The sequence below is a fragment of the Myripristis murdjan genome, chromosome 19 (genome assembly GCF_902150065.1).
Source record: "Myripristis murdjan chromosome 19, fMyrMur1.1, whole genome shotgun sequence".
Classification (NCBI taxonomy): Eukaryota; Metazoa; Chordata; class Actinopteri; order Holocentriformes; family Holocentridae; genus Myripristis; species Myripristis murdjan.
In genome coordinates this window covers 19,880,657-19,898,470 of record NC_043998.1, presented here as the reverse complement: position 1 = coordinate 19,898,470, position 17,814 = coordinate 19,880,657, and the positions used below count along the sequence as shown (strand labels likewise).

Below are 17,814 nucleotides of genomic sequence, written 5' to 3'. Positions count from 1 at the left end.
CACCTCCAATTTTCTTTGCAATTTCGACCGACGTAACCGTATACATACCACAAAAATGCTAGTCACTGTCTTTTCTTTCCATCTGTACACATGTATGTGCAAAGAAGATGGAGATATTTGATGCGTAAGTGTTATCGTCTTTATTCAAAACCTTTACACAAGAAATCCTTAATATGCATACTCGTGTGCAATAAAATGTACATGCTGCGTTATAATGAATTCAAGTTAAGATCTTCCTATAGTCAACCCATGTGCTGCTGATCAGTTCCAACAAATCAGAGCTGGATGGAGAGCTAGTCCATGCTGTATTTTCAAGAAAGGACAATCCGCACACACTGGCCCAAGCTGCTTTCCTTCTTTCCGTCCTTCCTTTCTTCTTTTCTTTGCCCTTCCAGCTTCTCCCTCCTTCCTGTGTCCCCTGCTTCCTTCAATCTTCGAATCCTTCATTCCTCTGTTGCTTGCCCTCCCTTTTTGTCTTTTTCCTTCTGTCCTACCTTCCTTCCTTCATTCCTTCCACACCGCGTTCTTGCCTTCCTCCTGACATCCCCGTCCTTCATTCCTGCATTCCCTCTCCTTCCTTCTTTTCCCCCTTCTCTTCCGAATTTCCCTCTACGTTCACTCTCCCTTTCATTTCAGTCTCATATTCTTTCTCCTCCTTCATTACTCCAATCCAATTATTCCTTCTTGCCCTCTCCCTGTCCTGCTCTTTCCTTCATTCCTAACTTTTATCCTTTCTTCCTGGCTGCCCTCCTGCCCTCCCCTGTTACCTCTTTTTGCCTCATATCTCCTCCCATCCTTTATTCCAAGTGTTTCTGAGCCTTTCTGTAAGTATGCCTCTTTCATACCTTGGTTCCTGTCTCCCCCTGCTTCCTGATTTCCTTCATATGTTCCTCCTAGTGTTTCTGTCCCCTTCTTACCATCCTTTCTTTCTTCCCCCCTCCCTTTTTTCTTTACTCCCCTAACCCAGCTTCTCGTCCTCTTGTCCTTTCTCTCCTATGTATGTCTATGCATCTGAACCCATGATCACCGTCCACATGATTGTCCTCATCATCTGCTTCTATAAAATTGCTGTCGCTCAGGCGGCCTAACAGCAGGTGACAGAACTCAACAGTGTGTGTAAGCAGCATTGTCAGGTCAAACTATGATGGACGAGAGCGACAACAGACCAACCAGTGACAGACCCAACCCTCCTTCCACACGCACACACACATACACACAGCAGCAGCATTTGTGGGCTATAAAATAATGCACAGACAGCACAAGAAAACTACAGCAGCAACAAAACTGCACTGTGTCTGAAAAACAAGGGAAAAAGACAATCCTCTGCCTCCCTTCCTCTCTATCCATTATTTAAAAGTAAAAACCAGGACCATTAAAATGTCACTTGTGCTTTCAGCTGAGGAGTCACAAAGGAGGAGAGTCGATCTTTGCCTTGCCAGACCAGACTGGGCCAAGCCGGGCCACGGCACGCCTGGTTATGGCTGCAGTTTCATCGTACATTTCCAAACCTCGCCTGAAACCTGACTGCCTGGCGGGCTTGCTGTCACTCTGACTGACAGGATGACTGGCTGACCGGTCAAGTACATGACAGGCTAAGTGACTGATCACTCTACTGGCTGACTGACTGGTTTATTTACTGAATGTTTGACCGACTAACTGACTAGAGAACTAATCAACCTAAAAACGATCCTGCAGCATAAAATTCCCTTTATTTCCTGTGAAAAATCAGTTTTTTCAGTTAAAATAATAAAATTTATATTATATTTAGTAATAGTCTAAACATATTCATTAACCCTTGCGAATTCACCTCAAACCACTTCCGGTCTTAATGCAGCCAAGGTGGTGTATGTATCACTGATGCTTGTTGATGCATATTTCACACATACCAAGAATTGTATTGGAAGCACTCTAACACCAATAATTTAGCATCTGCTTAAAGGCAAAAACACAAACAATTTATTTTTTTTAGATAATTGTAAATAAATTCAGGCAGTAAGGGGTTAAATACAGAAATAAATGAATCTATACATACATAAATACAAACAATAAAAATATATTTAGACTACAAAAAAAGTATATCATCTATGAAGCAAGTTCCGATTGAGTTATGGCCTCAAGTGGGGGAGTTCAAGTATCTTGGGGTCTTGTTCATGAGTGAGGGTCAAACGGAGCAGGAGATCAATAGTCGGATCGGGGCAGCAGCTGTAGTCGTGCACTTGTTGTAACGGACTGACGTGGTGAAGAAAGAGCTGAGCTTTCCATCGCTGTCCCAGCCCTCGCCTGTGGTCATGAGCTGGGTGGTGACTAATGCCCCTTTCCACCAAAAAGAACCTGGTGCTCGTTCGGTGCTGGTGCTAGTTCAGTGCTTAACTGGTTCCAACAAAGAACCGGTTTGCTTTTCCGCTGGCCAAGAGCCAAGCGGAGCCAAGTCAGACCCACGTCATGACGTCAGCGTAAAACGTGATCACGTGGGTCTGCGAGATGCTCGCTCGGAATCACAATAACCGACATGGGGGACAAATGGACGACCCATTGTAGCTTATGTCTTTACAAACCTACATTGCAATCCAGAGGCAAAAAACTCAATTATTGCTGGCTACCCGTTGTATTTGAGGAAGACTATGTTTAGCTATACGTTTATAGCGCTCGCTGTTCCCGTTTGGGTCTGTAACCCCGCCCACCAATGACGTGGTGGGTTGTGTCATTGGTTCTTTCTCTGGCCCCTGTTTAGCCCCTGCTCGAAGTTGGTGCTTGTCTGGAACCAGTTTGGAACCAGTTTGGCCGGTGCTTGGGCGGTGGAGTCAGGCACTGGCTCTGAACCAGCCCTGGAACCTCTTTGGTGGAAAAGGAGTATAAAAGAATCAGATCACAGACACAAGCGGAGGAAATGAGTTTCCTCCGCAGGGTGGCTGGACGCACCCTTAGGGAGGCGGTGAGGAGCTCAGACATCTCGGACTAGAGCCGCTGCTCCTGCACAGTGAAAGGAGTCAGCTGAGGTGGTTCAGGCATCTCGACCACCTGACCTCCCAGCCTGCCAGCACCGCAACCCAGGCCCAGATAAGCGTCAGGAAGACATACATATGTGTGAGGGTAATCTAAGTTTAAAACACTTTGTGCATATTTTCTCCAGCAAAACAAAAATTGCATCTTCATAAGCCAAAGTATTACTTTGTGTTTATGTATTTATTTTTTAAAGAAAAAGGGGGATTTCCTGTAAGTTTCACAGAGATAACAAGAGGACGAGATAGTGGACTGATTTCCTCACTGACTGCTTGGCGATGAGCCCTCCAATCTGTCTTGCTCTCTGCCTCTTCTCTCCCATTCTTCCACCCTTTCTTCTTTCTTTGCCTTCTTTTCTTCCTTCCGGTCTCCCATTTTCTTTGCAAGTCCACTTTTTCCTTCCTAATCCCTCCCTTCAGTCAGTCCTTCCTGCTCTACATATTATGATTATAACCTGATCAGGCCTCGCAGGTCATCAGGCAAAGGTCTTCTACCCAGAATTAGATTAGAAGATTGTGTATGTGTGTGTGTGTGTGTGTGTGTGCCCGTATGGTAGCGCTTGTTTCATGTACAGGTGGCTGTATGTGCTCGTGTGATGGGGCAGGGGTTTCTGTTTCATTGTGTTGATGTTTTGTTTTTTTATGTTGGGTATATGCTTCATTGATTCAGTTTATGCTTTTTACCGATGCACACACTCTTATATTTATTGTGCTTATGTAACCTATGTTCTCATGTTTATGCCTATATCTTTATATTTTGTCTTTCAATGCAAAGTACATTGAGCTTACTTGTAATGAAATGTGATATATAAATGAAATTGCCATTGCTTCCCTTTTGCCTCCCCACTGCCCTGCATGTCCACTTACTTACTTCCCTTCATCCTTCCTTCCTCTTCCACTTCACTCCATTTCAACCCTCCTTGTCTACTTCACTTAATTCGTTCATTTTTTCCTTGCTTCCCTTGCTCTATTCCTCCTTCTTTACTCCCTGCTTCTCTCCCTTCCCTCCATCCGACCACCCAACCTCTCTCCATCCTTTCCCTCCTCCCATTCCCCTCTCTTTCAGTGCCTCGCTCCTTTCCATCCCTCTTTCCTTCCATATCATTTTCAGCCATTAGAAACATGTTTCTCCCCTCCATACGCTGGGCTCAGCACACCCAGGTTGTGATCAATTATTTACCAGAACAACCCTGTGCAAACAGGCAGGCAGTCAGACATATAGACAGAAAACAGAATTTGACCACATGGGTTCTGAAGGCCAATACAGATTTTTTGGACTGAGGCAGACAATTGCTGTAACTTTGTGTAAATAATCAATATCTTCACATTTGAACATTTTCATATCTAAAAAATGCCCCCAAATTCCAAGTTTTCCTTAGATTTTAATTCAGGGTCGAAAACCCTTTGAAACAGCACAGACCAGAAACAGTCCAGTGAAATCCAGATTAATGAAAAAGGAAAGCAAAAAAAAAAAAAAAAAAAAAAAAAAGCTTTTGACTTTTTGTTGCTCCTGTACAAATGAGGCATCACAACAGTGGAGACAGTGGAGCCAAGATCGGTTGTTTTGTTACTGTGCAGATCACAAGGCTGTTTTCACTGAGTAGATCCAAGTGACAGGCTTTAGCCTGCAGTTTAGCCTGCAGTTGATGTCAGGGCTGTTGTTATAAATAAAGAAAACTGAAAGGTTTAAAAATTGTATAACAAGGCGATAGCTGTATACCTGAATTTCTGTGTTCTGAGTCTGCAAGACATCTCTTTCTCTTGCTTTGTGAAGTGTGTTCAGTGCAAACTTATGAAATGTTGACAAAAATTCTCTGTGCCAGTTTACCTCAAGTGTGTGGGTTATGTCCAGCGCAAGCACAGTATTGTTTTCTTAAAATATCAAACATCAGGTAATTACAGAGTTTGATATGGCAGGGTGAAAACATATTAACCCTGACAGTTTTTGTACACCGTGTTTATTATTTTCATGTTCTCATTACAATAACATTCACGCAGTCAAAATGTGCTATAAACCTATAAACTGTATAAACAGTACTTCAAGTGCTTTGCTGATGAGATATCTCATTTAAATTCTTGAACAACCACTGTGCCTGGCACCTCTGAAACTCACATCAGACTCTGTGTGAACAGATACCAAGTGCGGTTCTCTTGGAAGATCACTGAGATACTTTTCCAGGTGTATGCGGTTATTTCACTGGCACTGTTCTCACCTGGTCAAATAAAACACACTTTTTATTTCCGCAACTATGAGAGATAAGCATTTTACGCAAGCTATATGGCAGTGACTGATTGGATCTGAAGTGTTTGCAGATGTAATTAACAGCCATAATACTAAAAGTGAATGATGAGATCCAAGTAAGGAGACCAGGTGAATGAAACGCTCCTCCAGGCTTTCTAATATACACTTTGGCCAGATCAGAGGCTGTCTCAGTGCGCCATCTCAATGGCATGATCTGGGCTCAGCTAGTTTCTCCTGGCTCCAGTTAGAATGGGCCCATCTTACATTCCATCACTCTCTGAGTGGTTTGGCACACACACACACACACACACACACACACACACACACACACACACACACACACACACACACACACACGGTTATGGCCTGTTGGCTTGGTTCTAGACTGGTTCTGGCAGTTCTCTGGCAAATCTGTATCTGCTAGGCCTGCATCCCAGTGAACACCCATGGGTAGTATGTGTGTGTGTGTGTGTGTGTATGTGTGTGTGAGAGAGAGAGAGAGACACACACAGAGAGAGAAAGAGATAGATAGAGAGATTACTACTCAGTCTGTTACCCCACTTGGCTCACCTGATGCTGATGGCAAGAATAGGAGGAGAGAAGGAAAAGAAGAGAGGTGGTGGGCATATGGAGGTGTTTGGAGGCCTGGGGTCTCAGTTACAATAGCTTGCTCTCTCTCTCTCTCTCTCACACACACACACACACACACACACACACACACACAAACACACACACATGTGTACACACATTTACACTCTCCATCATCTTTAGAGAGTTGGATCAGGCCAGTACACTCCCACGCCAGACCAATTTATCGCCTCCTCTCTCCTCCAGTCTTTCTAGCCAGTCTTTCTAAGCAGCCTCTCACTTCCCAGTATTTATCACTCTCTGTCCCCCCTGGGGTCCTTAAGCACCAAAATGTAATCCACTGGGAGCATGTGTGTGTGTGTGTGTGTGTGTGTGTGTGTGTGTATGTGTGTGAGAGAGAGAGAAAAAAAGAGACACATAACATAAGAGAGCTCCTTTGTTCATTGTTAACCATCTGCAGTGTGAGGGAGTATTAAATATGCAATGCACACACAATGAAACCCTATCCATGCTATCTCCATAGCAAAGGCCTGACCTCTGACCTCCTCACTGTCATTTGTTTCTAACGTGGGTCATTCTAGGAACTGAGGCTCTGGATGACACTGTCACCTAAATGCGTAAAATGTAAAATGCATCCGAAGCCATTTCCACTGCCATCACCTTTTCCTGTGGCTCTATAGGAACACACACTGAGAGGGGGGGTAGAAACTTCCTGCGCTCCTCATCAAGCAATCCAAGGAGCCAATAAAGACTTCACAGCCCATCAAGCCAAGCAGTGGATTGGTCAGCACTGTTACTAATAACTGCTGATGAAAATCATAAAGGCCAATAAAAGCCCATGGATGAGCTGCTATGGTTTTCTATTACCAGCCAGTCATCTGGAGACTAATGTGTCTAGGACAGCATCTTAGCTAACTACGCCGGAGATTTACACAGCACTTTCCCCCCCCCACCGTCCTCGGCCTTGTAAAGTTGCGTTTTTGCTGCAGTGAAGAGATTTTGATAAACTCAACCTGTGGGATGATGGGAGCGTGTCATCGTGAATCCCCTACTAAAATCTTCCAATATCGTCCAATAAACCCCCGCAATAAGAAAACTGCATGTTATTGCTTGTCCGGGCGCATTTACAGAGCAAAATTGACCACATGTGGAAACTTTGTGGAGGAGATGTTTTTTTTGTCTCAACAATTTTGTAGAGGTAGGAGTGGGAAATAGATTTCCACCTTGCTGTATAATGTGATTGAATCGAGTGCTGCAGACGCACCGGCGGAGTTTTTTTGCAAATATATGCGCAAATATCTCCCTGTTCGATCGACGCAAGTCCAAAATGAATGCCATGTGTCATCAAAAGAACGATAAAACCAGCGAGGAGAAATCGCTCCAGCCTAGAATTAAAAAAAAGTCAACCACGGTGCAATATTGATGCAGTGGAGGCAAGTGATATAATCCAGCTAAAACGAGCTGAGATGAGGGGAAAGGCCGGCGAAGATGGACGGCAGCCACAGGGTTATTGTTTCATTTTTATTTATTCCTTTATTCATTTGTTAGATGCAGCAACTTTCCAGCAGGTGATAAAAAGTAAGCGGCTCCTCCCCCCTCCCTTTTGTGGCCAAATGTTTGTTTTGCGATATTAATGTTCGGAGAGCTTTTTGCCATTCTGCATCCTGGCGTAACTTATCAATGCATGGCTAAATCAATGTTTAGCATCCTTATGGATTAGCTCCAAATCATAAAAAGGGGCCTTGACAAGCCATGTGGAGGAAGTAATATGATTCAATTACGCTCACTAACCTTCCCTCTGGTATAAACACACACACATACACACACACACACACGTACCGCTCTGAACAGCAGCCTAATAAAACAGATCTTAATTGGCACACACACCAGTGGGGCTGACTGTATGTATATTTAACATAGTGCTGCTCTGATAAAATAAATAAATGAGCAAAAAAATAAAATAAATAAATAAAACTGAGCAGGCTAATTGAGTAATGGCAGGAAGGGGTGTGTGCACTCGCTGTGTGCATGTGACACGGATGCATGCATTCATGCTGTGAGAAGTTTATGTCTCCTCTGATATCGTATGTCATTCATCAGTACCTTACATAGGTGGTCCCTTATAAGCTGTGTAAATATCCATCTTGACAAGTCATTTGCGCTTGTATTGAATCCTCACTTCTTGTTTTCCTGGAAACAAGTGAAAAAAAAAAAAAAAAAAAAAAAAAAAATCTGCCTATGGTGTAATTAATTAATTTCACCCGTTTGGAGAATTGTGTTGAAACAAGTGCCAATATCTTCAAATTAGTCTGCTTTCTTTCCTAGTATGAAGATTTAGATATAGATGACTTTGATTATATCTATTGATTTGAACTGGAACCAAAGGAAATTATGTCACTCCACTGGCAGATTATTCAGTTATATTACCAAAAAAAAAAAAAAAAAAAAAAAAAAAAAAAAAAAAACACATTTGGTTAATTGACAAGTTTCTTTTGTTGGTCCAAAAAAAAAATAAAAATAAAAAAAAAAACCAACTAAAAATTGGCTCCTTCTTCACTCAGGCACAAGAGCTTTTTGCTGGGGCAGGTACCCCAGCAACATATGTGAGGGGACACCTCGGCTTGCATTCCTCTGTGTTTCCACATTTGAATTAAGCAGAAAAATCAGTTGTAATTTATTTGAATGGAAAATTAACTAAACAGGCAAGAAATCCAAGGTGCTGTATTTAGAGGCAAAAAACACTAGTATCAGTACCCAACACCACTATCTTTGTATATGTATATTTAAGGAGGGGGCCTGTAACCATGTTACCTCTAACTGTGTGTGTGTGTGTGTGTGTGTGTGTGTGTGTGTGTGTGTGTGTGTGTGTGTGTGTGTGTAAAATCCTCTACCTTAAGCTCTCTTGATAAAGGATCCGTTCCCATTGGCTCAGAGCCACAAATTAAAAAGCAATACTGCTACCTGGGACTGCTGGTGATTCCCCCATGGACAAGACAACTCGAGACCTGTGTGTGTGTGTGTGTGTGTGTGTGTGTGTGTGTGTTTGGGGGGGGGGTTGTGGGAGTGTAAAGATATTTCAAATGATACCTCGCCAGCCTTTTTCCCCCGTCTGCCTCTGTATCGTCTCCTATTCCCAATCCCATCCTTGAATCATTTTGCTACAATTTACCTTAAGGCCTCCAGCTCATTTTACTTGGCGCCGGTACACCTCTTACACTCTCACTCTTTCTTCCCTTCATCACTCTGCCTTTCTTCCTTCTTCCCTCCATCCTTCTTCTGCCTTTACCCCTCTTTCCTCCCTTCTTCCTTTCTACTGACTCCATTATCCATCCTCTCATCCTTCCGCACCTCCCACCTTCGCTTTCTCTTCTCTTCTCCATTGTTCCTTCTTTCCTTCCTTTCTTCTCCTTTCCTCCTCCATCACTCCCCTTTTTCCCACTTCTCACCTCCTTTCCTTCATCCACTCATCCATCCTTTCTTCCCCTCATCATCTCTTCCTTTTACTCCCACTCCCTTTGCCTCATTGTCTCTCCTCCTCTCCTCCTAAACACTTTCCTTTTCCTCTCTTCCATTCCTCCAACCACTCCTCTCTCAGTCTCTTCTCTCCTTGCATTCGCTTCCCCTTTGCTCTCCCTTTCTCCCTTCTTCCATCCATCCTTCCTGGCCCCCTATACCCCTCCTCTGTCAATTACTCCTCCTTTCATCCCCCATCCATTTCTCCCTTTTCTCTACTGCCTTCTACCCATAGTCCTTCCTCTTTTACTCCACATTTCATCTTTCTTCCACTCTCCCTTTTCTCCTCCCTTCCTTTCATCTCTCTCTCCTTCCCTTTTCTCCTTCTCTCTATCCCAGGTTCTTTTATTTTCCTGTGCTGCCACTGTCCTCCCATCCCTGCCCCTTCCTTCCTCTCCGTCTCCTCCTCCCCCCTCTCTGTTGGCTCTCCACCAGGGACAGCTGGTTAGGTGGGTCTGCCTGTTCCTGTCAGTTTAGCCGGCTTGGCTTCCCGGCCAGCAGGGCTTTGATCCACTACCAACAGCCTTCAGACCAGCCAGGGCCCCAGCCATGCCAATCCATGGGCCCGGGGCGCCCCCGTGCCCCCTCGATGTATGTATGCTGGGGCTCTCTCCAAGACAAGACCCGCCATGGAAGAGGTAAAAGACGGAGGCGGTTGTTATTGGGGTTGCTATGCTAATGGGAAAAAAAGAAACCATCCTTTCATGACAGTGATGCCAGAGATGAAACTGAGACATAAAATACACAAGTGTGCAGACAATGAATGTAAAGATATCCAAGATACTCAGGCCATGTCTACACAAATGCAGATTTTTTTTTGAAAACACAACTGTTTCTAACAAAAACTCCACACAGGAACATTTTCAAAAATATCTCTTTAAAAAAAAAAACGAGAATGCAACAAAATCTTTGTAATATCAGCATGTTCAAAGAAGCTGAGGAGTGACTGCAGAGTTAGCTGGAAATGCAAGAGAACATACGGTTAGAAACATTTTCACAGCATCCAAAAATGAACGGAAAAAGACATAGAATGAGAAAAAAAAGGTGGATAGTCATTTGTGACTCCTAAAAGTCACAAACGAATACATGAATGAAAAGTTGTTGAAAATAACTGCAACATCAAAGTGGCTCCTCTGTGAGGTAAGCGTCCTGCTGTGAACATGCCCAAAGAAGCAAAGTGGTGCTGGTGACGTCAGTGTTATCAAATGATTCCACTGTCACCGTCCACATGCCAAAGGAAAATAGTATTTTCAAAAAAAATACCATGGAGAACGCTTTCCAAAAGTTATGTTTTCGGTGAGCAACAAACGCCTTTTTCCTAAGTGCAGATGAAACAGAAAGACAAAAACCAAGACAAAAAGTTGTTTTCAAAAAATTGGTCTCTGTGTGGTCATAGCCTCAGACACACACACACAGATACTGGGCAGAACACACATACATCAGTATGCATGTGTGTTAGAGGTCTGACAATCGCACATTTTAGACGTGACTTCACTAACATGAGGCGACTAGCAAAAGAGATCCAAACACACCAAACAGGAGCATCTCTCATAAAAAAAAAGAGCTGTTGAAATCTCAAGCCACAGAAGTCCTCATTTGTCTCTGACTTGTTAGGATTATGACACATCCTAATCAAAATGCTTCCAACCCCCATTCACATAAAAGTGGCTTTCCTTAGCCCTTCAAAACAGTTTTAACATTTGGACATTTTTCATAACCAAAACACCATCAATGTAGTTTTATACACCAAATTGTTTGGAAGGGGTCTGTCTTCATCTCACCTCTAACTGAGTAAAGAGCTGAACCAACATCTCCAACATGTGACTGAGCAAAAAACTGTACAGTTGCGTGGCTGCGGACAGCAATTCAAGGAGGACTGAAGCTGTTCTGAAGGCAAAGAGCGGCCCTGCTGCTTACTACCAGCTTCATATTCATGAACTGCTAGGCGTTCACTTTATTTTGTCCACTGCTTGTAGAGACAAACATAAACCCACATGCATATACACACTCAAAGAACCTGCAGATATTCACCGGATCCTGCTGAAAAGCCACTCTCACCATCCTGCCTTCTAGTGAGAGGCTTTCTCACAATCATTCACAAACCAGAGTGTGTCGCCTGGGTCCAACAGAAACAAGTCGGCATTCAGCCGCTGGCGTTAAGGCCTTAACTCGGCTTGCTGCAAAATACAAACAGCATAATGCGAACGCGATACAGTGCACCGGCACGCTTCAAAGCCCTTTCTTACGTGAGATTGGAAATGTGCCACTCTCCCAGCCTCGATTCGCCTCTGTCAACAGCTGCTTTGAGAGGATTCCCCTGGGAACATTAAGGGGAAGGAGGGGGTGGCGATCACCGAGCTTTGTGCTGACTTCTCCCGGCATCGCCTGTTTATTCCGGAGACTAAGCACTACAAAGCCAGCTAACTGCAAAACAATTAGATTAGCATAAATATGTTCAATTATACATGCAGATTTAAGACCCAGCGCTTTGCAATGGGGGAAAAAATCCGTTGAATTATTCACAGTGTGCAAATATTGGTTAAATCAGATCGAAACAACAGGAAGCAAATACGACTTCATTAATCTACGGTGGCCTGGGAGAGCGCCATATGCCTCTGTCCACATTGGTTAAATATTGGTTTATACACTGTTTGCCACAAGGATACTGGAAATTTACAAATGTATAAGGAGATTGAAAAAGGGAAATAAACCCTAAGAGGAGCATGTAAAAGGGCTGGCGGTTGAAGGGAGGCCGGCGATGCTACTTCAGCCGCTCCATGCGCACATCAAAAGAAAAGCCCATTCCGGATCTAGCACTTGCAAATGCGTGTTTACTACGAGGCTGCCGTGTGACTGGGGTGTAGAATGAGCATCCATCAGAGCCGGTGTCCTACTATGAAACGGATCGATAGTGAACACATCCGCCCTAATGGAAGATACTGTATGCATACATTTAAAGAAAACACACACACACACACGCACACACGCATGCGGCCTCATGCTGCCGAGCAGAGCAATAATCTGCAAGGTCAAGGGAGCCATCGTTGGTGTAGTTGGCGATACATACATGTACTCTGTGTAACACTCACTCTGGGGAAATCATTAAATCCATAACACCAGGATGTATGTACATCACTGTATTCTGTGTGGTGGGAAAGAGATAGAATAGGACTATGTGTGTGTGTGTGTGTGTGTTGCTGTGGGACCAGGGGACCCAGACTAGTCATTTTATGCATGAAATGCTCATCCCATTGGTCTTAAAGGCAGAGGAAAATCAACCTTGGAAGGATGCACGGATGGAAAGATGCAGGGATGGAGGGATACAGAGGACAGAGGGCTGGAGGAGGAGGAGCGAGGAGTAGAGTAGAGTAATCCATTATAAATGAGCTTAATTTTAGAGTCAGAGCTAAAGAAAGAGGCGGCTGATTTCAACGCACGCTGTAATTCTCACTTCATCTTTAAAAACACCAGTCACTGCAGCAAATGAACACAGATTGCAGAAACACTTCCTTTTTTTTTTTCCCCACACTGTTCTCATGCTCTCTCTGCCTCGCCCTCCCTCTCTCTCTCTCTCTCTCTCTCTCACATTTCCACTCTCACTCATTCACATAAACACACGCACACACACACACACACACACACACACACACATTCTAGTACTGTTCCATTACCAGCAGCTCCCAGTGATTGAGGATTCCTATGGTAATGGTGATGTGGGGCTGCCCTGGCTGCCAGCTGGCTCACCCCATGACTGATACTATGTGTGTGTGTGTGTGTGTGTGTGTGTGTGTGTGTGTGTGTGTTCTTGTGTGTGTATGCGTGTGTGTGTGTGTGTGTGTGTGTGTGTAAGCAAATACGTTGGCCAGTTACCCTGTGCTTATGTCTATAAGCCATTGAGGGAGGGCTCAGGTAATTAAGTCAAAACACAGAGAGTGAAAGAATGTGTGTGAGAGAAAGACGGTGTGAGTATGTGTCTCTCTGCGTGTGTGTGTATGTGTGTGTGTGTGTGCGTGTGTGCGTGAGAGAGAGAGAGAGAGAGAGAGGGCGAGTGAGCAGATTTATGTCTGTTAATAATGCACATACTGCACTGCCTGGTCTGGCACTGCACTGCACACTTTTATACTTCAATGAAAACAGCGTCTCCACACACGAGCTGATGCTATTGGACATGCAGTCGGGTTTAAAACGCCACGCTGCGTATTTGTCGCGGATCTGCCGAAGAATGCCCGCTTGGTGCCAAGTGAGGGCCGAGTCACGCACTCTGGTTGGATCAGCTGTCAGATGATCCAAATGTTGTCTGTCTTTACTTTGTTCACTTCCTTTAGCATTTCTTTACCTTCTTCCCCTCTCTTTCTTTACCCCCTTTTGAGCATTTTCTTCACCTCTTTTCTCTCTCTTTTTAAAGCATCTCCTCTTACACTTCCTCTTATTTACAAGCGTGGACTAACTAATTAACTACTAACCCTTTTCACAGCAGCCATTTTGACATGAAACAGAACCTTAATTAATGTCATTTGGTAACACCTGTATTCACCTGGCTATTTCATGTCACAATGGCTGCTGTGAAAAAAAGGTTTATATTGGAGTTATCTGCTTTTCCACTTAGAAGAGTCAGATTGAACTCTGTCCTTTCATCTGTTTAGAACTGTATGAGAAACACACGTCACATTTTTCTCATTTCTCTATAGCATTTCAGTGAAATTGAAGTCCTTTTCACACCAGGATTCAGATTTTGCTGCACAAAAAAAAAAAAAAAAAAGAAACGCTTGAGTTTTTAAAACGTTTTTAAGACACGCATCTCTACAAACACTTGCAGACCAGGGCCACCACAGTCATGGTGCCATCATTTTTAATCATTTGATTTCCGCTTTTGTGAGATGCCTTAAAAATCCCAGGGACCATAAAAATATCCGCATTTTTCACATGACCTGCTCCTGTCAGAAATGAAAATAAATACACGGTATGAACAGCTCATTGCCTTCTAAGCGCAAGCAGGACAGCAGATATAAAAATGGGGAACTGCTGACTAGTTGGGGAATAATATCCAACTGGATCCATACTTTTGTTACATTTTGGACTGTAAATTAGTGTGGGACTTTAAACACTGCTGAGCTACTTTTAACCTTTGCTGAAGTGTATTTTTTACAGTACTTTTATTTCCATTTGTGTAAAATATCGGCAAAGTAAAAGTACGATACTCCCGAATGAGTAGGACATTCAAGTACTTTTTCCACTGCTGTCCATTTCCCTCCTTCAGCATTTCTTCCGTTTTAACCATCTCTTTACATTTTCTCTCATTCAGCTTTTCTCAACCTCTTCCTTTCACCTGGCTTTCACTTTCTGCGCCTTCTTGTCTCCTTTTTTCACCTTTCACCTCCTTTATCCTTCAGTTTTTTGTTGCCGTTCTGTCTTTCTTGTTCATCTTTCTTTCACCCTGTTTGCCCTTTTTTCCACTTCTTTTTCTCGTAGTTTTTCCTTCACGTTTATTTGTCTTTCAGCCATTCTTCAGTTCTCTCTTTACCTTTTTCTCTCTTTCACCGATGTAAACGCGGTGACACTGATGCACACGCATAAACAACCCCACGCACACCTCAGAATGTATGCACACAGTGAATATGCATTCATACTTGTGCACGCACGCACACCCACACACACACACTGCCTCCACACCTCTTCATTCTCCCTCTGTCACACAAAACCGGTTTTATTTCCTTCTGCCTCTGTTCCTCTTCCATAAATACTCTCCCTCTCTCTCTCTGTCTCTCTCTCCTGGTATAATGTACCACCTGCCAGCCTGTCGCTGCCAGTCCACACCACATCACTAACATACAGGGGGCGGCGGCGGGGTAGGGGCACTCTAAGGTCCAGAAGAGATTACTAACTCTTTCCCTCCCTGCTTACATTCTCCACATTTTCTACCCTTCCCCTCCTTCGAGAGCAGCGAGGGGAACGATGGTAAGAGAGAGAGAGAGAGAAAAGAAAAAAGGTGAGACAAATTCGGAGAAGAACAGTAGTCTCTTCCTTCTCTTTCACATTCTTCTCTTTCCCAGTCTTTCCCTTCAATATCAGTAACCTAACAAAACGCCTGACAAAGAGGAGGAGAGTGTGAGCAAACATGGTAAAGTCCAGAACAGAATACTAACCCTGTGCTCTGTCCCTTCCTTCTCCGATCATCCTCGTCCCCCTTGTTCGCATCTCTCTTCCCTCCCTCCCTCCCTCCCTCCCGTTTCATCATTTTTCATGCCGGTGGAGATTAAAGTGGCTTCCGTCCGAGGTCGTGGGGCTCAGTGCCCTACGATCACTCCCCACCCCCCACCGCCCCTTGTCTTGGCAGAGACCCGGCGGGCGGTGCACACCCCATATGCCAGTCTGGAGCCAGGACTGGACTGGTCTGGACTGGTCTGGGCAGAGGGGAGGGGGGTTGGCCTGGCCTGGACAAAACCAGTCCAGGTGGACACAGGCCATTTCTCTCCTCTGTCCAATGGAAAAAGAGCCGCCGGGGGATCCTTTATGCAATAATGATTCACTGGATGACATGATATATGTGTAATTACTGGGAATGGCTCTCAGGAAGAAGACACATCATATCGCACATGGCAGCCGCTGGTAATTAGCTGTAATTGGGTGTTGGCTGGCGTGCGGAGAAATGTACGGCATTGATTATTGTTATTATGCTGCGGCGAATGAAAAGAAAACAAATCTATACTTCATTAATGGTACTGTATTACTTGCTTACTATATTCGCTGTCTGTGCTCATTATCAAACCTTCTTGTTACGATACAGTGTGTTATTCCCAGCATCGCAGCTGCTATATTTGCCTGGTGGAGAAATTATGGATGGACAAACAGATCAGGTCAGGTCACTTGGTTTTGACAATTTAAAGGGCCGTAACAGTGATTCTGCAAGTTTAGCCTACAAAATGTACAACCTTCCTGAAGAAAGCAGTCTTATTTTAGCACTCCGACATCATTTTTACTACCTTTTCATCCTGCCATTGGTTTTCGTTCATTCCTCTACGATATGAACATGAACTTTCAGAGACTTTGAAATTCATTCACACCAGTATTCCATCACCATAAGGACGCCATTGTTACTCTTCCTAAAAGCAGCGGCGCTGTTGTGTTTTGATGACTTGAAATTGGGCAGAGTGAAACGATCTCTCCATTGGAAAATAGTCCCAGGGGAAACATTTGCGTTATACAGCTAATTTTTTAGTTTCATGGTTAATGAATGGTGATGACTTTGTTAGCCACAGAAGCAGAACATTATAAGGTGGGTGTTTTAACCAAGAATTCTAATTTGAAAATCAAGGGATTTTGATTACATGCTGTATCTTTAGTACCCCTGCATGGTTTGCAAAATGGTTTGTTGCAATGTAAAATGCAACTGGTAAACTGTATTAAATGGGCCAAATATTCAAAATCACTGGTATGGTCCATTAAATTAAATTGTATGCTTAAGAAAAAAAAGTCATCAGAAGTGCCGTCATTGTTGAAGCACCTGTAAAAGGGTGGGCATAATAAAGGCACTGTTCTTTTTATTACAAAATTATTGCCGTTGCTTTACTGGATACTTTACAGTGGAGGCACAGGGAGTATGGGGACAGAGTTCCAGTCTGGATCCAAACTCAAAACATTGTGGGTCAACGGTACATCACTTCAGCAAACTGAGCCACCACATGCTTTTTCTTCCCATCAGCTGCTTCTTTTCAAGAGGTAATATGTTTGTGTGTATGTCTACATCTAGTGATAGGAACCAGAGGGAGAGGTGATGAAAGGTCACCCTCATCCAAGGCTCTGTAGTGCAGTATACACTCCGGTGTGTGTTTGAGAAAACAAAAGAGGCCAGGCAGCGATGTGGACAGCTAATCAATAGTGGACTTACTGCCTCATAACTGGCCTGGTTAGGAACTCTGTCTCCATCTCCTAGCACATGTCATCACCACTCCCTCATCAGAGAGAGAAATAGGCAGAAGAGGATGGAGGGAGGGAGAGCAAGGCTGCTTGACTACTCTGCAGGACACATGCTTGAAAGGAAAAAAAATCTGCCTACCTTGCCTTTCTGCATCAATTTTGTTTGTTGGTGTACTTTCCTTATTCCTGTGGATACCTGGCCAGACATCAACAATGTAATATCGTGTCAAGGCAATTCCAGCAGGTCCTATGGAGCCTGATAGCAAAAAATGTTCAAAAGAGGCTCAGGTTTTTGGCATCAATCCCTTACAATCAAAGAGCAAGATCTTCTGTCTAGACCTACCATTTTGCACTAATGTTCAACAGTCATACATGGAGAGATCCATCATAGAAGAGGCAGACATACCAATTGCTCTTCTGACAGTAGCCTCAAGAGACCAGAATGCAATGCGGTCACAAAACATTGCAATCAAGGAGCATGGCCTTGATTGTAGACGGATTTGGTTGAAACACCCACCTTATAATGTTCTGCTTCTGTGGTACTTCATAAACCCAAGT

At 43.8% G+C, this 17,814-nt stretch overlaps 1 long non-coding RNA gene across 1 annotated transcript; it reads right to left on the bottom strand.

Moving 5' to 3' along the window:
* Window positions 1–625: 625 nt before the first annotated feature.
* On the bottom strand, window positions 626–17,709 carry LOC115378274 (uncharacterized). Its single transcript, XR_003930109.1, has 3 exons — window positions 17,567–17,709; window positions 14,710–14,716; window positions 626–637 (listed from the first exon to the last, which is right to left on the bottom strand). It is a non-coding gene; the product is annotated as an uncharacterized LOC115378274 (long non-coding RNA).
* Between the last annotated feature and the right edge of the window lie 105 nt (window positions 17,710–17,814).